Raw genomic sequence first — 16,988 nt, forward strand, 5'->3', positions numbered from 1 at the left:
CTTGATACTTAGTCGTTTTCAGCCAATTTTCTGGATTTTTGAAAATTTCACTTCTTTGTGAAAATATCCACTAAATGAGGGAATAATATGTGTGAGGGTACCCCAGGAGAGTTCCAAATGTGTGTGGGTAGAATATATATCCCACGGGGGTAAAATTGAAAAAAGTTGAAAAAAATTTTTTTTTGGACTTAGTCATTTTTCCGGCGTTTATCAGACTTTCAGATAGGGAAAATGTCAGTGAGCGTTCCGATTTCAGTTCCAGAGCGATTCGCCCAATGAGTCCTTGATACTTAGTCGTTTTCAGCCAATTTTCTGGATTTTTGAAAATTTCACTTCTTTGTGAAAATATCCACTAAATGAGGGAATAATATGTGTGAGGGTACCCCAGGAGAGTTCCAAATGTGTGTGGGTAGAATATATATCCCACGGGGGTAAAATTGAAAAAAGTTGAAAAAAAATTTTTTTTGGACTTAGTCATTTTTCCGGCGTTTATCAGACTTTCAGATAGGGAAAATGTCAGTGAGCGTTCCGATTTCAGTTCCAGAGCGATTCGCCCAAAGAGTCTTTGATATTTATTCGTTTTCAGCCAATTTTCTGGATTTTTGAAAATTTCACTTTTTTGTGAAAATATCCACTAAATGAGGGAATAATATGTGTGAGGGTACCCCAGGAGAGTTCCAAATGTGTGTGGGTAGAATATATATCCCACGGGGGTAAAATTGAAAAAAGTTGAAAAAAATTTTTTTTTGGACTTAGTCATTTTTCCGGCGTTTATCAGACTTTCAGATAGGGGAAAAGTCAGTGAGCGTTCCGATTTCAGTTCCAGAGTGATTCGCCCAATGAGTCCTTGATTCTTAGTCGTTTTCAGCCAATTTTCTGGATTTTTGAAAATTTCACTTCTTTGTGAAAATATCCACTAAATGAGGGAATAATATGTGTGAGGGTACCCCAGGAGAGTTCCAAATGTGTGTGGGTAGAATATATATCCCACGGGGGTAAAATTGAAAAAAGTTGAAAAAAATTTTTTTTTGGACTTAGTCATTTTTCCGGCGTTTATCAGACTTTCAGATAGGGGAAATGTCAGTGAGCGTTCCGATTTCAGTTCCAGAGCGACTCGCCCAATGAGTCCTTGATACTTAGTCGTTTTCAGCCAATTTTCTGGATTTTTGAAAATTTCACTTCTTTGTGAAAATATCCACTAAATGAGGGAATAATATGTGTGAGGGTACCCCAGGAGAGTTCCAAATGTGTGTGGGTAGAATATATATCCCACGGGGGTAAAATTGAAAAAAGTTGAAAAAAATTTTTTTTTGGACTTAGTCATTTTTCCGGCGTTTATCAGACTTTCAGATAGGGAAAATGTCAGTGAGCGTTCCGATTTCAGTTCCAGAGCGATTCGCCCAATGAGTCCTTGATACTTAGTCGTTTTCAGCCAATTTTCTGGATTTTTGAAAATTTCACTTCTTTGTGAAAATATCCACTAAATGAGGGAATAATATGTGAGGGTACCCCAGGAGAGTTCCAAATGTGTGTGGGTAGAATATATATCCCACGGGGGTAAAATTGAAAAAAGTTGAAAAAATTTTTTTTTTGGACTTAGTCATTTTTCCGGCGTTTATCAGACTTTCAGATAGGGAAAATGTCAGTGAGTGTTCCGATTTCAGTTCCAGAGCGATTCGCCCAATGAGTCCTTGATACTTAGTCGTTTTCAGCCAATTTTCTGGATTTTTGAAAATTTCACTTTTTTGTGAAAATATCCACTAAATGAGGGAATAATATGTGTGAGGGTACCCCAGGAGAGTTCCAAATGTGTGTGGGTAGAATATATATCCCACGGAGGTAAAATTGAAAAAAGTTGAAAAAAATTTTTTTGGGGACTTAGTCATTTTTCCGGCGTTTATCAGACTTTCAGATAGGGAAAATGTCAGTGAGCGTTCCGATTTCAGTTCCAGAGCGATTCGCCCAATGAGTCCTTGATACTTAGTCGTTTTCAGCCAATTTTCTGGATTTTTGAAAATTTCACTTCTTTGTGAAAATATCCACTAAATGAGGGAATAATATGTGTGAGGGTACCCCAGGAGAGTTCCAAATGTGTGTGGGTAGAATATATATCCCACGGGGGTAAAATTGAAAAAAGTTGAAAAAATTTTTTTTTTGGACTTAGTCATTTTTCCGGCGTTTATCAGACTTTCAGATAGGGGAAATGTCAGTGAGCGTTCCGATTTCAGTTCCAGAGCGACTCGCCCAATGAGTCCTTGATACTTAGTCGTTTTCAGCCAATTTTCTGGATTTTTGAAAATTTCACTTCTTTGTGAAAATATCCACTAAATGAGGGAATAATATGTGTGAGGGTACCCCAGGAGAGTTCCAAATGTGTGTGGGTAGAATATATATCCCACGGGGGTAAAATTGAAAAAAGTTGAAAAAAATTTTTTTTTGGACTTAGTCATTTTTCCGGCGTTTATCAGACTTTCAGATAGGGAAAATGTCAGTGAGCGTTCCGATTTCAGTTCCAGAGCGACTCGCCCAATGAGTCCTTGATACTTAGTCGTTTTCAGCCAATTTTCTGGATTTTTGAAAATTTCACTTCTTTGTGAAAATATCCACTAAATGAGGGAATAATATGTGTGAGGGTACCCCAGGAGAGTTCCAAATGTGTGTGGGTAGAATATATATCCCACGGGGGTAAAATTGAAAAAAGTTGAAAAAAATTTTTTTTTGGACTTAGTCATTTTTCCGGCGTTTATCAGACTTTCAGATAGGGGAAATGTCAGTGAGCGTTCCGATTTCAGTTCCAGAGCGACTCGCCCAATGAGTCCTTGATACTTAGTCGTTTTCAGCCAATTTTCTGGATTTTTGAAAATTTCACTTCTTTGTGAAAATATCCACTAAATGAGGGAATAATATGTGTGAGGGTACCCCAGGAGAGTTCCAAATGTGTGTGGGTAGAATATATATCCCACGGGGGTAAAATTGAAAAAAGTTGAAAAAAATTTTTTTTTGGACTTAGTCATTTTTCCGGCGTTTATCAGACTTTCACATAGGGAAAATGTCAGTGAGCGTTCCGATTTCAGTTCCAGAGCGATTCGCCCAATGAGTCCTTGATACTTAGTCGTTTTCAGCCAATTTTCTGGATTTTTGAAAATTTCACTTCTTTGTGAAAATATCCACTAAATGAGGGAATAATATGTGAGGGTACCCCAGGAGAGTTCCAAATGTGTGTGGGTAGAATATATATCCCACGGGGGTAAAATTGAAAAAAGTTGAAAAAATTTTTTTTTTGGACTTAGTCATTTTTCCGGCGTTTATCAGACTTTCAGATAGGGAAAATGTCAGTGAGTGTTCCGATTTCAGTTCCAGAGCGATTCGCCCAATGAGTCCTTGATACTTAGTCGTTTTCAGCCAATTTTCTGGATTTTTGAAAATTTCACTTTTTTGTGAAAATATCCACTAAATGAGGGAATAATATGTGTGAGGGTACCCCAGGAGAGTTCCAAATGTGTGTGGGTAGAATATATATCCCACGGAGGTAAAATTGAAAAAAGTTGAAAAAAATTTTTTTGGGGACTTAGTCATTTTTCCGGCGTTTATCAGACTTTCAGATAGGGAAAATGTCAGTGAGCGTTCCGATTTCAGTTCCAGAGCGATTCGCCCAATGAGTCCTTGATACTTAGTCGTTTTCAGCCAATTTTCTGGATTTTTGAAAATTTCACTTCTTTGTGAAAATATCCACTAAATGAGGGAATAATATGTGTGAGGGTACCCCAGGAGAGTTCCAAATGTGTGTGGGTAGAATATATATCCCACGGGGGTAAAATTGAAAAAAGTTGAAAAAATTTTTTTTTTGGACTTACTCATTTTTCCGGCGTTTATCAGACTTTCAGATAGGGAAAATGTCAGTGAGTGTTCCGATTTCAGTTCCAGAGCGATTCGCCCAATGAGTCCTTGATACTTAGTCGTTTTCAGCCAATTTTCTGGATTTTTGAAAATTTCACTTTTTTGTGAAAATATCCACTAAATGAGGGAATAATATGTGTGAGGGTACCCCAGGAGAGTTCCAAATGTGTGTGGGTAGAATATATATCCCACGGAGGTAAAATTGAAAAAAGTTGAAAAAAATTTTTTTGGGGACTTAGTCATTTTTCCGGCGTTTATCAGACTTTCAGATAGGGGAAATGTCAGTGAGCGTTCCGATTTCAGTTCCAGAGCGACTCGCCCAATGAGTCCTTGATACTTAGTCGTTTTCAGCCAATTTTCTGGATTTTTGAAAATTTCACTTCTTTGTGAAAATATCCACTAAATGAGGGAATAATATGTGTGAGGGTACCCCAGGAGAGTTCCAAATGTGTGTGGGTAGAATATATATCCCACGGGGGTAAAATTGAAAAAAGTTGAAAAAAAAATTTTTTTGGACTTAGTCATTTTTCCGGCGTTTATCAGACTTTCAGATAGGGAAAATGTCAGTGAGCGTTCCGATTTCAGTTCCAGAGCGATTCGCCCAATGAGTCCTTGATACTTAGTCGTTTTCAGCCAATTTTCTGGATTTTTGAAAATTTCACTTCTTTGTGAAAATATCCACTAAATGAGGGAATAATATGTGTGAGGGTACCCCAGGAGAGTTCCAAATGTGTGTGGGTAGAATATATATCCCACGGGGGTAAAATTGAAAAAAGTTGAAAAAAATTTTTTTTTGGACTTAGTCATTTTTCTGGCGTTTATCAGACTTTAAGATAGGGGAAATGTCAGTGAGCATTCCCATTTCAGTTCCAGAGCGATTCGCCCAATGAGTCTTTGATATTTAGTCGTTTTCAGCCAATTTTCTGGATTTTTGAAAATTTCACTTCTTTGTGAAAATATCCACTAAATGAGGGAATAATATGTGTGAGGGTACCCCAGAAGAGTTCCAAATGTGTGTGGGTAGAATATATATCCCACGGGGGTAAAATTGAAAAAAGTTGAAAAAAATTTTTTTTTGGACTTAGTCATTTTTCCGGCGTTTATCAGACTTTCAGATAGGGAAAATGTCAGTGAGCGTTCCGATTTCAGTTCCAGAGCGATTCGCCCAATGAGTCCTTGATAATTAGTCGTTTTCAGCCAATTTTCTGGATTTTTGAAAATTTCACTTCTTTGTGAAAATATCCACTAAATGAGGGAATAATATGTGTGAGGGTACCCCAGGAGAGTTCCAAATGTGTGTGGGTAGAATATATATCCCACGGGGGTAAAATTGAAAAAAGTTGAAAAAAATTTTTTTTTGGACTCTCATTTTTCCGGCGTTTATCAGACTTTCAGATAGGGAAAATGTCAGTGAGTGTTCCGATTTCAGTTCCAGAGCGATTCGCCCAATGAGTCCTTGATACTTAGTCGTTTTCAGCCAATTTTCTGGATTTTTGAAAATTTCACTTTTTTGTGAAAATATCCACTAAATGAGGGAATAATATGTGTGAGGGTACCCCAGGAGAGTTCCAAATGTGTGTGGGTAAAATATATATCCCACGGAGGTAAAATTGAAAAAAGTTGAAAAAAATTTTTTTTGGGACTTAGTCATTTTTCCGGCGTTTATCAGACTTTCAGATAGGGAAAATGTCAGTGAGCGTTCCGATTTCAGTTCCAGAGCGATTCGCCCAATGAGTCCTTGATACTTAGTCGTTTTCAGCCAATTTTCTGGATTTTTGAAAATTTCACTTCTTTGTGAAAATATCCACTAAATGAGGGAATAATATGTGTGAGGGTACCCCAGGAGAGTTCCAAATGTGTGTGGGTAGAATATATATCCCACGGGGGTAAAATTGAAAAAAGTTGAAAAAAATTTTTTTTTGGACTTAGTCATTTTTCTGGCGTTTATCAGACTTTAAGATAGGGAAAATGTCAGTGAGCATTCCCATTTCAGTTCCAGAGCGATTCGCCCAATGAGTCTTTGATATTTAGTCGTTTTCAGCCAATTTTCTGGATTTTTGAAAATTTCACTTTTTTGTGAAAATATCCACTAAATGAGGGAATAATATGTGTGAGGGTACCCCAGGAGAGTTCCAAATGTGTGTGGGTAGAATATATATCCCACGGGGGCAAAATTGAAAAAAGTTGAAAAAATTTTTTTTTTGGACTTAGTCATTTTTCCGGCGTTTATCAGACTTTCAGATAGGGAAAATGTCAGTGAGCGTTCCGATTTCAGTTCCAGAGCGATTCGCCCAATGAGTCCTTGATACTTAGTCGTTTTCAGCCAATTTTCTGGATTTTTGAAAATTTCACTTCTTTGTGAAAATATCCACTAAATGAGGGAATAATATGTGTGAGGGTACCCCAGGAGAGTTCCAAATGTGTGTGGGTAGAATATATATCCCACGGGGGTAAAATTGAAAAAAGTTGAAAAAAATTTTTTTTTGGACTTAGTCATTTTTCTGGCGTTTATCAGACTTTAAGATAGGGGAAATGTCAGTGAGCATTCCCATTTCAGTTCCAGAGCGATTCGCCCAATGAGTCTTTGATATTTAGTCGTTTTCAGCCAATTTTCTGGATTTTTGAAAATTTCACTTCTTTGTGAAAATATCCACTAAATGAGGGAATAATATGTGTGAGGGTACCCCAGGAGAGTTCCAAATGTGTGTGGGTAGAATATATATCCCACGGGGGTAAAATTGAAAAAAGTTGAAAAAAATTTTTTTTTGGACTTAGTCATTTTTCCGGCGTTTATCAGACTTTCAGATAGGGAAAATGTCAGTGAGCATTCCGATTTCAGTTCCAGAGCGATTCGCCCAATGAGTCCTTGATGCTTAGTCGTTTTCAGCCAATTTTCTGGATTTTTGAAAATTTCACTTCTTTGTGAAAATATCCACTAAATGAGGGAATAATATGTGTGAGGGTACCCCAGGAGAGTTCCAAATGTGTGTGGGTAGAATATATATCCCACGGGGGTAAAATTGAAAAAAGTTGAAAAAAATTTTTTTTTGGACTTAGTCATTTTTCCGGCGTTTATCAGACTTTCAGATAGGGAAAATGTCAGTGAGCGTTCCGATTTCAGTTCCAGAGCGATTCGCCCAATGAGTCCTTGATACTTAGTCGTTTTCAGCCAATTTTCTGGATTTTTGAAAATTTCACTTCTTTGTGAAAATATCCACTAAATGAGGGAATAATATGTGTGAGGGTACCCCAGGAGAGTTCCAAATGTGTGTGGGTAGAATATATATCCCACGGGGGTAAAATTGAAAAAAGTTGAAAAAAATTTTTTTTTGGACTTAGTCATTTTTCCGGCGTTTATCAGACTTTCAGATAGGGAAAATGTCAGTGAGTGTTCCGATTTCAGTTCCAGAGCGATTCGCCCAATGAGTCCTTGATACTTAGTCGTTTTCAGCCAATTTTCTGGATTTTTGAAAATTTCACTTTTTTGTGAAAATATCCACTAAATGAGGGAATAATATGTGTGAGGGTACCCCAGGAGAGTTCCAAATGTGTGTGGGTAAAATATATATCCCACGGAGGTAAAATTGAAAAAAGTTGAAAAAATTTTTTTTGGGACTTAGTCATTTTTCCGGCGTTTATCAGACTTTCAGATAGGGAAAATGTCAGTGAGCGTTCCGATTTCAGTTCCAGAGCGATTCGCCCAATGAGTCCTTGATACTTAGTCGTTTTCAGCCAATTTTCTGGATTTTTGAAAATTTCACTTCTTTGTGAAAATATCCACTAAATGAGGGAATAATATGTGTGAGGGTACCCCAGGAGAGTTCCAAATGTGTGTGGGTAGAATATATATCCCACGGGGGTAAAATTGAAAAAAGTTGAAAAAAATTTTTTTTTGGACTTAGTCATTTTTCTGGCGTTTATCAGACTTTAAGATAGGGGAAATGTCAGTGAGCATTCCCATTTCAGTTCCAGAGCGATTCGCCCAATGAGTCTTTGATATTTAGTCGTTTTCAGCCAATTTTCTGGATTTTTGAAAATTTCACTTCTTTGTGAAAATATCCACTAAATGAGGGAATAATATGTGTGAGGGTACCCCAGGAGAGTTCCAAATGTGTGTGGGTAGAATATATATCCCACGGGGGTAAAATTGAAAAAAGTTGAAAAAAATTTTTTTTTGGACTTAGTCATTTTTCCGGCGTTTATCAGACTTTCAGATAGGGAAAATGTCAGTGAGCGTTCCGATTTCAGTTCCAGAGCGATTCGCCCAATGAGTCCTTGATGCTTAGTCGTTTTCAGCCAATTTTCTGGATTTTTGAAAATTTCACTTCTTTGTGAAAATATCCACTAAATGAGGGAATAATATGTGTGAGGGTACCCCAGGAGAGTTCCAAATGTGTGTGGGTAGAATATATATCCCACGGGGGTAAAATTGAAAAAAGTTGAAAAAAATTTTTTTTTGGACTTAGTCATTTTTCCGGCGTTTATCAGACTTTCAGATAGGGAAAATGTCAGTGAGCGTTCCGATTTCAGTTCCAGAGCGATTCGCCCAATGAGTCCTTGATACTTAGTCGTTTTCAGCCAATTTTCTGGATTTTTGAAAATTTCACTTCTTTGTGAAAATATCCACTAAATGAGGGAATAATATGTGTGAGGGTACCCCAGGAGAGTTCCAAATGTGTGTGATTAGAATATATATCCCACGGGGGTAAAATTGAAAAAAGTTGAAAAAAATTTTTTTTTGGACTTAGTCATTTTTCCGGCGTTTATCAGACTTTCAGATAGGGAAAATGTCAGTGAGTGTTCCGATTTCAGTTCCAGAGCGATTCGCCCAATGAGTCCTTGATACTTAGTCGTTTTCAGCCAATTTTCTGGATTTTTGAAAATTTCACTTTTTTGTGAAAATATCCACTAAATGAGGGAATAATATGTGTGAGGGTACCCCAGGAGAGTTCCAAATGTGTGTGGGTAAAATATATATCCCACGGAGGTAAAATTGAAAAAAGTTGAAAAAATTTTTTTTGGGACTTAGTCATTTTTCCGGCGTTTATCAGACTTTCAGATAGGGAAAATGTCAGTGAGCGTTCCGATTTCAGTTCCAGAGCGATTCGCCCAATGAGTCCTTGATACTTAGTCGTTTTCAGCCAATTTTCTGGATTTTTGAAAATTTCACTTCTTTGTGAAAATATCCACTAAATGAGGGAATAATATGTGTGAGGGTACCCCAGGAGAGTTCCAAATGTGTGTGGGTAGAATATATATCCCACGGGGGTAAAATTGAAAAAAGTTGAAAAAAATTTTTTTTTGGACTTAGTCATTTTTCTGGCGTTTATCAGACTTTAAGATAGGGGAAATGTCAGTGAGCATTCCCATTTCAGTTCCAGAGCGATTCGCCCAATGAGTCTTTGATATTTAGTCGTTTTCAGCCAATTTTCTGGATTTTTGAAAATTTCACTTCTTTGTGAAAATATCCACTAAATGAGGGAATAATATGTGTGAGGGTACCCCAGGAGAGTTCCAAATGTGTGTGGGTAGAATATATATCCCACGGGGGTAAAATTGAAAAAAGTTGAAAAAAATTTTTTTTTGGACTTAGTCATTTTTCCGGCGTTTATCAGACTTTCAGATAGGGAAAATGTCAGTGATCGTTCCGATTTCAGTTCCAGAGCGATTCGCCCAATGAGTCCTTGATGCTTAGTCGTTTTCAGCCAATTTTCTGGATTTTTGAAAATTTCACTTCTTTGTGAAAATATCCACTAAATGAGGGAATAATATGTGTGAGGGTACCCCAGGAGAGTTCCAAATGTGTGTGATTAGAATATATATCCCACGGGGGTAAAATTGAAAAAAGTTGAAAAAAATTTTTTTTTGGACTTAGTCATTTTTCCGGCGTTTATCAGACTTTCAGATAGGGAAAATGTCAGTGAGTGTTCCGATTTCAGTTCCAGAGCGATTCGCCCAATGAGTCCTTGATACTTAGTCGTTTTCAGCCAATTTTCTGGATTTTTGAAAATTTCACTTTTTTGTGAAAATATCCACTAAATGAGGGAATAATATGTGTGAGGGTACCCCAGGAGAGTTCCAAATGTGTGTGGGTAAAATATATATCCCACGGAGGTAAAATTGAAAAAAGTTGAAAAAATTTTTTTTGGGACTTAGTCATTTTTCCGGCGTTTATCAGACTTTCAGATAGGGAAAATGTCAGTGAGCGTTCCGATTTCAGTTCCAGAGCGATTCGCCCAATGAGTCCTTGATACTTAGTCGTTTTCAGCCAATTTTCTGGATTTTTGAAAATTTCACTTCTTTGTGAAAATATCCACTAAATGAGGGAATAATATGTGTGAGGGTACCCCAGGAGAGTTCCAAATGTGTGTGGGTAGAATATATATCCCACGGGGGTAAAATTGAAAAAAGTTGAAAAAAATTTTTTTTTGGACTTAGTCATTTTTCTGGCGTTTATCAGACTTTAAGATAGGGGAAATGTCAGTGAGCATTCCCATTTCAGTTCCAGAGCGATTCGCCCAATGAGTCTTTGATATTTAGTCGTTTTCAGCCAATTTTCTGGATTTTTGAAAATTTCACTTCTTTGTGAAAATATCCACTAAATGAGGGAATAATATGTGTGAGGGTACCCCAGAAGAGTTCCAAATGTGTGTGGGTAGAATATATATCCCACGGGGGTAAAATTGAAAAAAGTTGAAAAAAATTTTTTTTTGGACTTAGTCATTTTTCCGGCGTTTATCAGACTTTCAGATAGGGAAAATGTCAGTGAGCGTTCAGATTTCAGTTCCAGAGCGATTCGCCCAATGAGTCCTTGATACTTAGTCGTTTTCAGCCAATTTTCTGGATTTTTGAAAATTTCACTTCTTTGTGAAAATATCCACTAAATGAGGGAATAATATGTGTGAGGGTACCCCAGGAGAGTTCCAAATGTGTGTGGGTAGAATATATATCCCACGGGGGTAAAATTGAAAAAAGTTGAAAAAAATTTTTTTTTGGACTTAGTCATTTTTCCGGCGTTTATCAGACTTTCAGATAGGGAAAATGTCAGTGAGTGTTCCGATTTCAGTTCCAGAGCGATTCGCCCAATGAGTCCTTGATACTTAGTCGTTTTCAGCCAATTTTCTGGATTTTTGAAAATTTCACTTTTTTGTGAAAATATCCACTAAATGAGGGAATAATATGTGTGAGGGTACCCCAGGAGAGTTCCAAATGTGTGTGGGTAAAATATATATCCCACGGAGGTAAAATTGAAAAAAGTTGAAAAAAATTTTTTTTCGGACTTAGTCATTTTTCCGGCGTTTATCAGACTTTCAGATAGGGAAAATGTCAGTGAGCGTTCCGATTTCAGTTCCAGAGCGATTCGCCCAATGAGTCCTTGATACTTAGTCGTTTTCAGCCAATTTTCTGGATTTTTGAAAATTTCACTTCTTTGTGAAAATATCCACTAAATGAGGGAATAATATGTGTGAGGGTACCCCAGGAGAGTTCCAAATGTGTGTGGGTAGAATATATATCCCACGGGGGTAAAATTGAAAAAAGTTGAAAAAAATTTTTTTTTGGACTTAGTCATTTTTCTGGCGTTTATCAGACTTTAAGATAGGGGAAATGTCAGTGAGCATTCCCATTTCAGTTCCAGAGCGATTCGCCCAATGAGTCTTTGATATTTAGTCGTTTTCAGCCAATTTTCTGGATTTTTGAAAATTTCACTTCTTTGTGAAAATATCCACTAAATGAGGGAATAATATGTGTGAGGGTACCCCAGAAGAGTTCCAAATGTGTGTGGGTAGAATATATATCCCACGGGGGTAAAATTGAAAAAAGTTGAAAAAAATTTTTTTTTGGACTTAGTCATTTTTCCGGCGTTTATCAGACTTTCAGATAGGGAAAATGTCAGTGAGCGTTCCGATTTCAGTTCCAGAGCGATTCGCCCAATGAGTCCTTGATACTTAGTCGTTTTCAGCCAATTTTCTGGATTTTTGAAAATTTCACTTCTTTGTGAAAATATCCACTAAATGAGGGAATAATATGTGTGAGGGTACCCCAGAAGAGTTCCAAATGTGTGTGGGTAGAATATATATCCCACGGGGGTAAAATTGAAAAAAGTTGAAAAAAATTTTTTTTTGGACTTAGTCATTTTTCCGGCGTTTATCAGACTTTCAGATAGGGAAAATGTCAGTGAGCGTTCAGATTTCAGTTCCAGAGCGATTCGCCCAATGAGTCCTTGATACTTAGTCGTTTTCAGCCAATTTTCTGGATTTTTGAAAATTTCACTTCTTTGTGAAAATATCCACTAAATGAGGGAATAATATGTGTGAGGGTACCCCAGGAGAGTTCCAAATGTGTGTGGGTAGAATATATATCCCACGGGGGTAAAATTGAAAAAAGTTGAAAAAAATTTTTTTTTGGACTTAGTCATTTTTCCGGCGTTTATCAGACTTTCAGATAGGGAAAATGTCAGTGAGTGTTCCGATTTCAGTTCCAGAGCGATTCGCCCAATGAGTCCTTGATACTTAGTCGTTTTCAGCCAATTTTCTGGATTTTTGAAAATTTCACTTTTTTGTGAAAATATCCACTAAATGAGGGAATAATATGTGTGAGGGTACCCCAGGAGAGTTCCAAATGTGTGTGGGTAAAATATATATCCCACGGAGGTAAAATTGAAAAAAGTTGAAAAAAATTTTTTTTCGGACTTAGTCATTTTTCCGGCGTTTATCAGACTTTCAGATAGGGAAAATGTCAGTGAGCGTTCCGATTTCAGTTCCAGAGCGATTCGCCCAATGAGTCCTTGATACTTAGTCGTTTTCAGCCAATTTTCTGGATTTTTGAAAATTTCACTTCTTTGTGAAAATATCCACTAAATGAGGGAATAATATGTGTGAGGGTACCCCAGGAGAGTTCCAAATGTGTGTGGGTAGAATATATATCCCACGGGGGTAAAATTGAAAAAAGTTGAAAAAAATTTTTTTTTGGACTTAGTCATTTTTCTGGCGTTTATCAGACTTTAAGATAGGGAAAATGTCAGTGAGCATTCCCATTTCAGTTCCAGAGCGATTCGCCCAATGAGTCTTTGATATTTAGTCGTTTTCAGCCAATTTTCTGGATTTTTGAAAATTTCACTTTTTTGTGAAAATATCCACTAAATGAGGGAATAATATGTGTGAGGGTACCCCAGGAGAGTTCCAAATGTGTGTGGGTAGAATATATATCCCACGGGGGCAAAATTGAAAAAAGTTGAAAAAATTTTTTTTTTGGACTTAGTCATTTTTCCGGCGTTTATCAGACTTTCAGATAGGGAAAATGTCAGTGAGCGTTCCGATTTCAGTTCCAGAGCGATTCGCCCAATGAGTCCTTGATACTTAGTCGTTTTCAGCCAATTTTCTGGATTTTTGAAAATTTCACTTCTTTGTGAAAATATCCACTAAATGAGGGAATAATATGTGTGAGGGTACCCCAGGAGAGTTCCAAATGTGTGTGGGTAGAATATATATCCCACGGGGGTAAAATTGAAAAAAGTTGAAAAAAATTTTTTTTTGGACTTAGTCATTTTTCTGGCGTTTATCAGACTTTAAGATAGGGGAAATGTCAGTGAGCATTCCCATTTCAGTTCCAGAGCGATTCGCCCAATGAGTCTTTGATATTTAGTCGTTTTCAGCCAATTTTCTGGATTTTTGAAAATTTCACTTCTTTGTGAAAATATCCACTAAATGAGGGAATAATATGTGTGAGGGTACCCCAGGAGAGTTCCAAATGTGTGTGGGTAAAATATATATCCCACGGAGGTAAAATTGAAAAAAGTTGAAAAAAATTTTTTTTGGGACTTAGTCATTTTTCCGGCGTTTATCAGACTTTCAGATAGGGAAAATGTCAGTGAGCGTTCCGATTTCAGTTCCAGAGCGATTCGCCCAATGAGTCCTTGATACTTAGTCGTTTTCAGCCAATTTTCTGGATTTTTGAAAATTTCACTTCTTTGTGAAAATATCCACTAAATGAGGGAATAATATGTGTGAGGGTACCCCAGGAGAGTTCCAAATGTGTGTGGGTAGAATATATATCCCACGGGGGTAAAATTGAAAAAAGTTGAAAAAAATTTTTTTTTGGACTTAGTCATTTTTCTGGCGTTTATCAGACTTTAAGATAGGGAAAATGTCAGTGAGCATTCCCATTTCAGTTCCAGAACGATTCGCCCAATGAGTCTTTGATATTTAGTCGTTTTCAGCCAATTTTCTGGATTTTTGAAAATTTCACTTTTTTGTGAAAATATCCACTAAATGAGGGAATAATATGTGTGAGGGTACCCCAGGAGAGTTCCAAATGTGTGTGGGTAGAATATATATCCCACGGGGGCAAAATTGAAAAAAGTTGAAAAAATTTTTTTTTTGGACTTAGTCATTTTTCCGGCGTTTATCAGACTTTCAGATAGGGAAAATGTCAGTGAGCGTTCCGATTTCAGTTCCAGAGCGATTCGCCCAATGAGTCCTTGATACTTAGTCGTTTTCAGCCAATTTTCTGGATTTTTGAAAATTTCACTTCTTTGTGAAAATATCCACTAAATGAGGGAATAATATGTGTGAGGGTACCCCAGGAGAGTTCCAAATGTGTGTGGGTAGAATATATATCCCACGGGGGTAAAATTGAAAAAAGTTGAAAAAAATTTTTTTTTGGACTTAGTCATTTTTCTGGCGTTTATCAGACTTTAAGATAGGGAAAATGTCAGTGAGCATTCCCATTTCAGTTCCAGAACGATTCGCCCAATGAGTCTTTGATATTTAGTCGTTTTCAGCCAATTTTCTGGATTTTTGAAAATTTCACTTTTTTGTGAAAATATCCACTAAATGAGGGAATAATATGTGTGAGGGTACCCCAGGAGAGTTCCAAATGTGTGTGGGTAGAATATATATCCCACGGGGGCAAAATTGAAAAAAGTTGAAAAAATTTTTTTTTTGGACTTAGTCATTTTTCCGGCGTTTATCAGACTTTCAGATAGGGAAAATGTCAGTGAGCGTTCCGATTTCAGTTCCAGAGCGATTCGCCCAATGAGTCCTTGATACTTAGTCGTTTTCAGCCAATTTTCTGGATTTTTGAAAATTTCACTTCTTTGTGAAAATATCCACTAAATGAGGGAATAATATGTGTGAGGGTACCCCAGGAGAGTTCCAAATGTGTGTGGGTAGAATATATATCCCACGGGGGTAAAATTGAAAAAAGTTGAAAAAAATTTTTTTTTGGACTTAGTCATTTTTCTGGCGTTTATCAGACTTTAAGATAGGGGAAATGTCAGTGAGCATTCCCATTTCAGTTCCAGAGCGATTCGCCCAATGAGTCTTTGATATTTAGTCGTTTTCAGCCAATTTTCTGGATTTTTGAAAATTTCACTTCTTTGTGAAAATATCCACTAAATGAGGGAATAATATGTGTGAGGGTACCCCAGGAGAGTTCCAAATGTGTGTGGGTAGAATATATATCCCACGGGGGTAAAATTGAAAAAAGTTGAAAAAAATTTTTTTTTGGACTTAGTCATTTTTCCGGCGTTTATCAGACTTTCAGATAGGGAAAATGTCAGTGAGCGTTCCGATTTCAGTTCCAGAGCGATTCGCCCAATGAGTCCTTGATACTTAGTCGTTTTCAGCCAATTTTCTGGATTTTTGAAAATTTCACTTCTTTGTGAAAATATCCACTAAATGAGGGAATAATATGTGTGAGGGTACCCCAGGAGAGTTCTAAATGTGTGTGGGTAGAATATATATCCCACGGGGGTAAAATTGAAAAAAGTTGAAAAAAATTTTTTTTTGGACTTAGTCATTTTTCCGGCGTTTATCAGACTTTCAGATAGGGAAAATGTCAGTGAGTGTTCCGATTTCAGTTCCAGAGCGATTCGCCCAATGAGTCCTTGATACTTAGTCGTTTTCAGCCAATTTTCTGGATTTTTGAAAATTTCACTTTTTTGTGAAAATATCCACTAAATGAGGGAATAATATGTGTGAGGGTACCCCAGGAGAGTTCCAAATGTGTGTGGGTAAAATATATATCCCACGGAGGTAAAATTGAAAAAAGTTGAAAAAATTTTTTTTGGGACTTAGTCATTTTTCCGGCGTTTATCAGACTTTCAGATAGGGAAAATGTCAGTGAGCGTTCCGATTTCAGTTCCAGAGCGATTCGCCCAATGAGTCCTTGATACTTAGTCGTTTTCAGCCAATTTTCTGGATTTTTGAAAATTTCACTTCTTTGTGAAAATATCCACTAAATGAGGGAATAATATGTGTGAGGGTACCCCAGGAGAGTTCCAAATGTGTGTGGGTAGAATATATATCCCACGGGGGTAAAATTGAAAAAAGTTGAAAAAAATTTTTTTTTGGACTTAGTCATTTTTCTGGCGTTTATCAGACTTTAAGATAGGGGAAATGTCAGTGAGCATTCCCATTTCAGTTCCAGAGCGATTCGCCCAATGAGTCTTTGATATTTAGTCGTTTTCAGCCAATTTTCTGGATTTTTGAAAATTTCACTTCTTTGTGAAAATATCCACTAAATGAGGGAATAATATGTGTGAGGGTACCCCAGGAGAGTTCCAAATGTGTGTGGGTAGAATATATATCCCACGGGGGTAAAATTGAAAAAAGTTGAAAAAAATTTTTTTTTGGACTTAGTCATTTTTCCGGCGTTTATCAGACTTTCAGATAGGGAAAATGTCAGTGAGCGTTCCGATTTCAGTTCCAGAGCGATTCGCCCAATGAGTCCTTGATACTTAGTCGTTTTCAGCCAATTTTCTGGATTTTTGAAAATTTCACTTCTTTGTGAAAATATCCACTAAATGAGGGAATAATATGTGTGAGGGTACCCCAGGAGAGTTCCAAATGTGTGTGGGTAAAATATATATCCCACGGAGGTAAAATTGAAAAAAGTTGAAAAAAATTTTTTTTCGGACTTAGTCATTTTTCCGGCGTTTATCAGACTTTCAGATAGGGAAAATGTCAGTGAGCGTTCCGATTTCAGTTCCAGAGCGATTCGCCCAATGAGTCCTTGATACTTAGTCGTTTTCAGCCAATTTTCTGGATTTTTGAAAATTTCACTTCTTTGTGAAAATATCCACTAAATGA

The sequence above is a fragment of the Phyllobates terribilis genome, unplaced genomic scaffold (assembly GCF_046119375.1).
Source record: "Phyllobates terribilis strain yellow unplaced genomic scaffold, ASM4611937v1 Scaffold_26__1_contigs__length_17865784, whole genome shotgun sequence".
NCBI lineage: Eukaryota > Metazoa > Chordata > Amphibia > Anura > Dendrobatidae > Phyllobates > Phyllobates terribilis.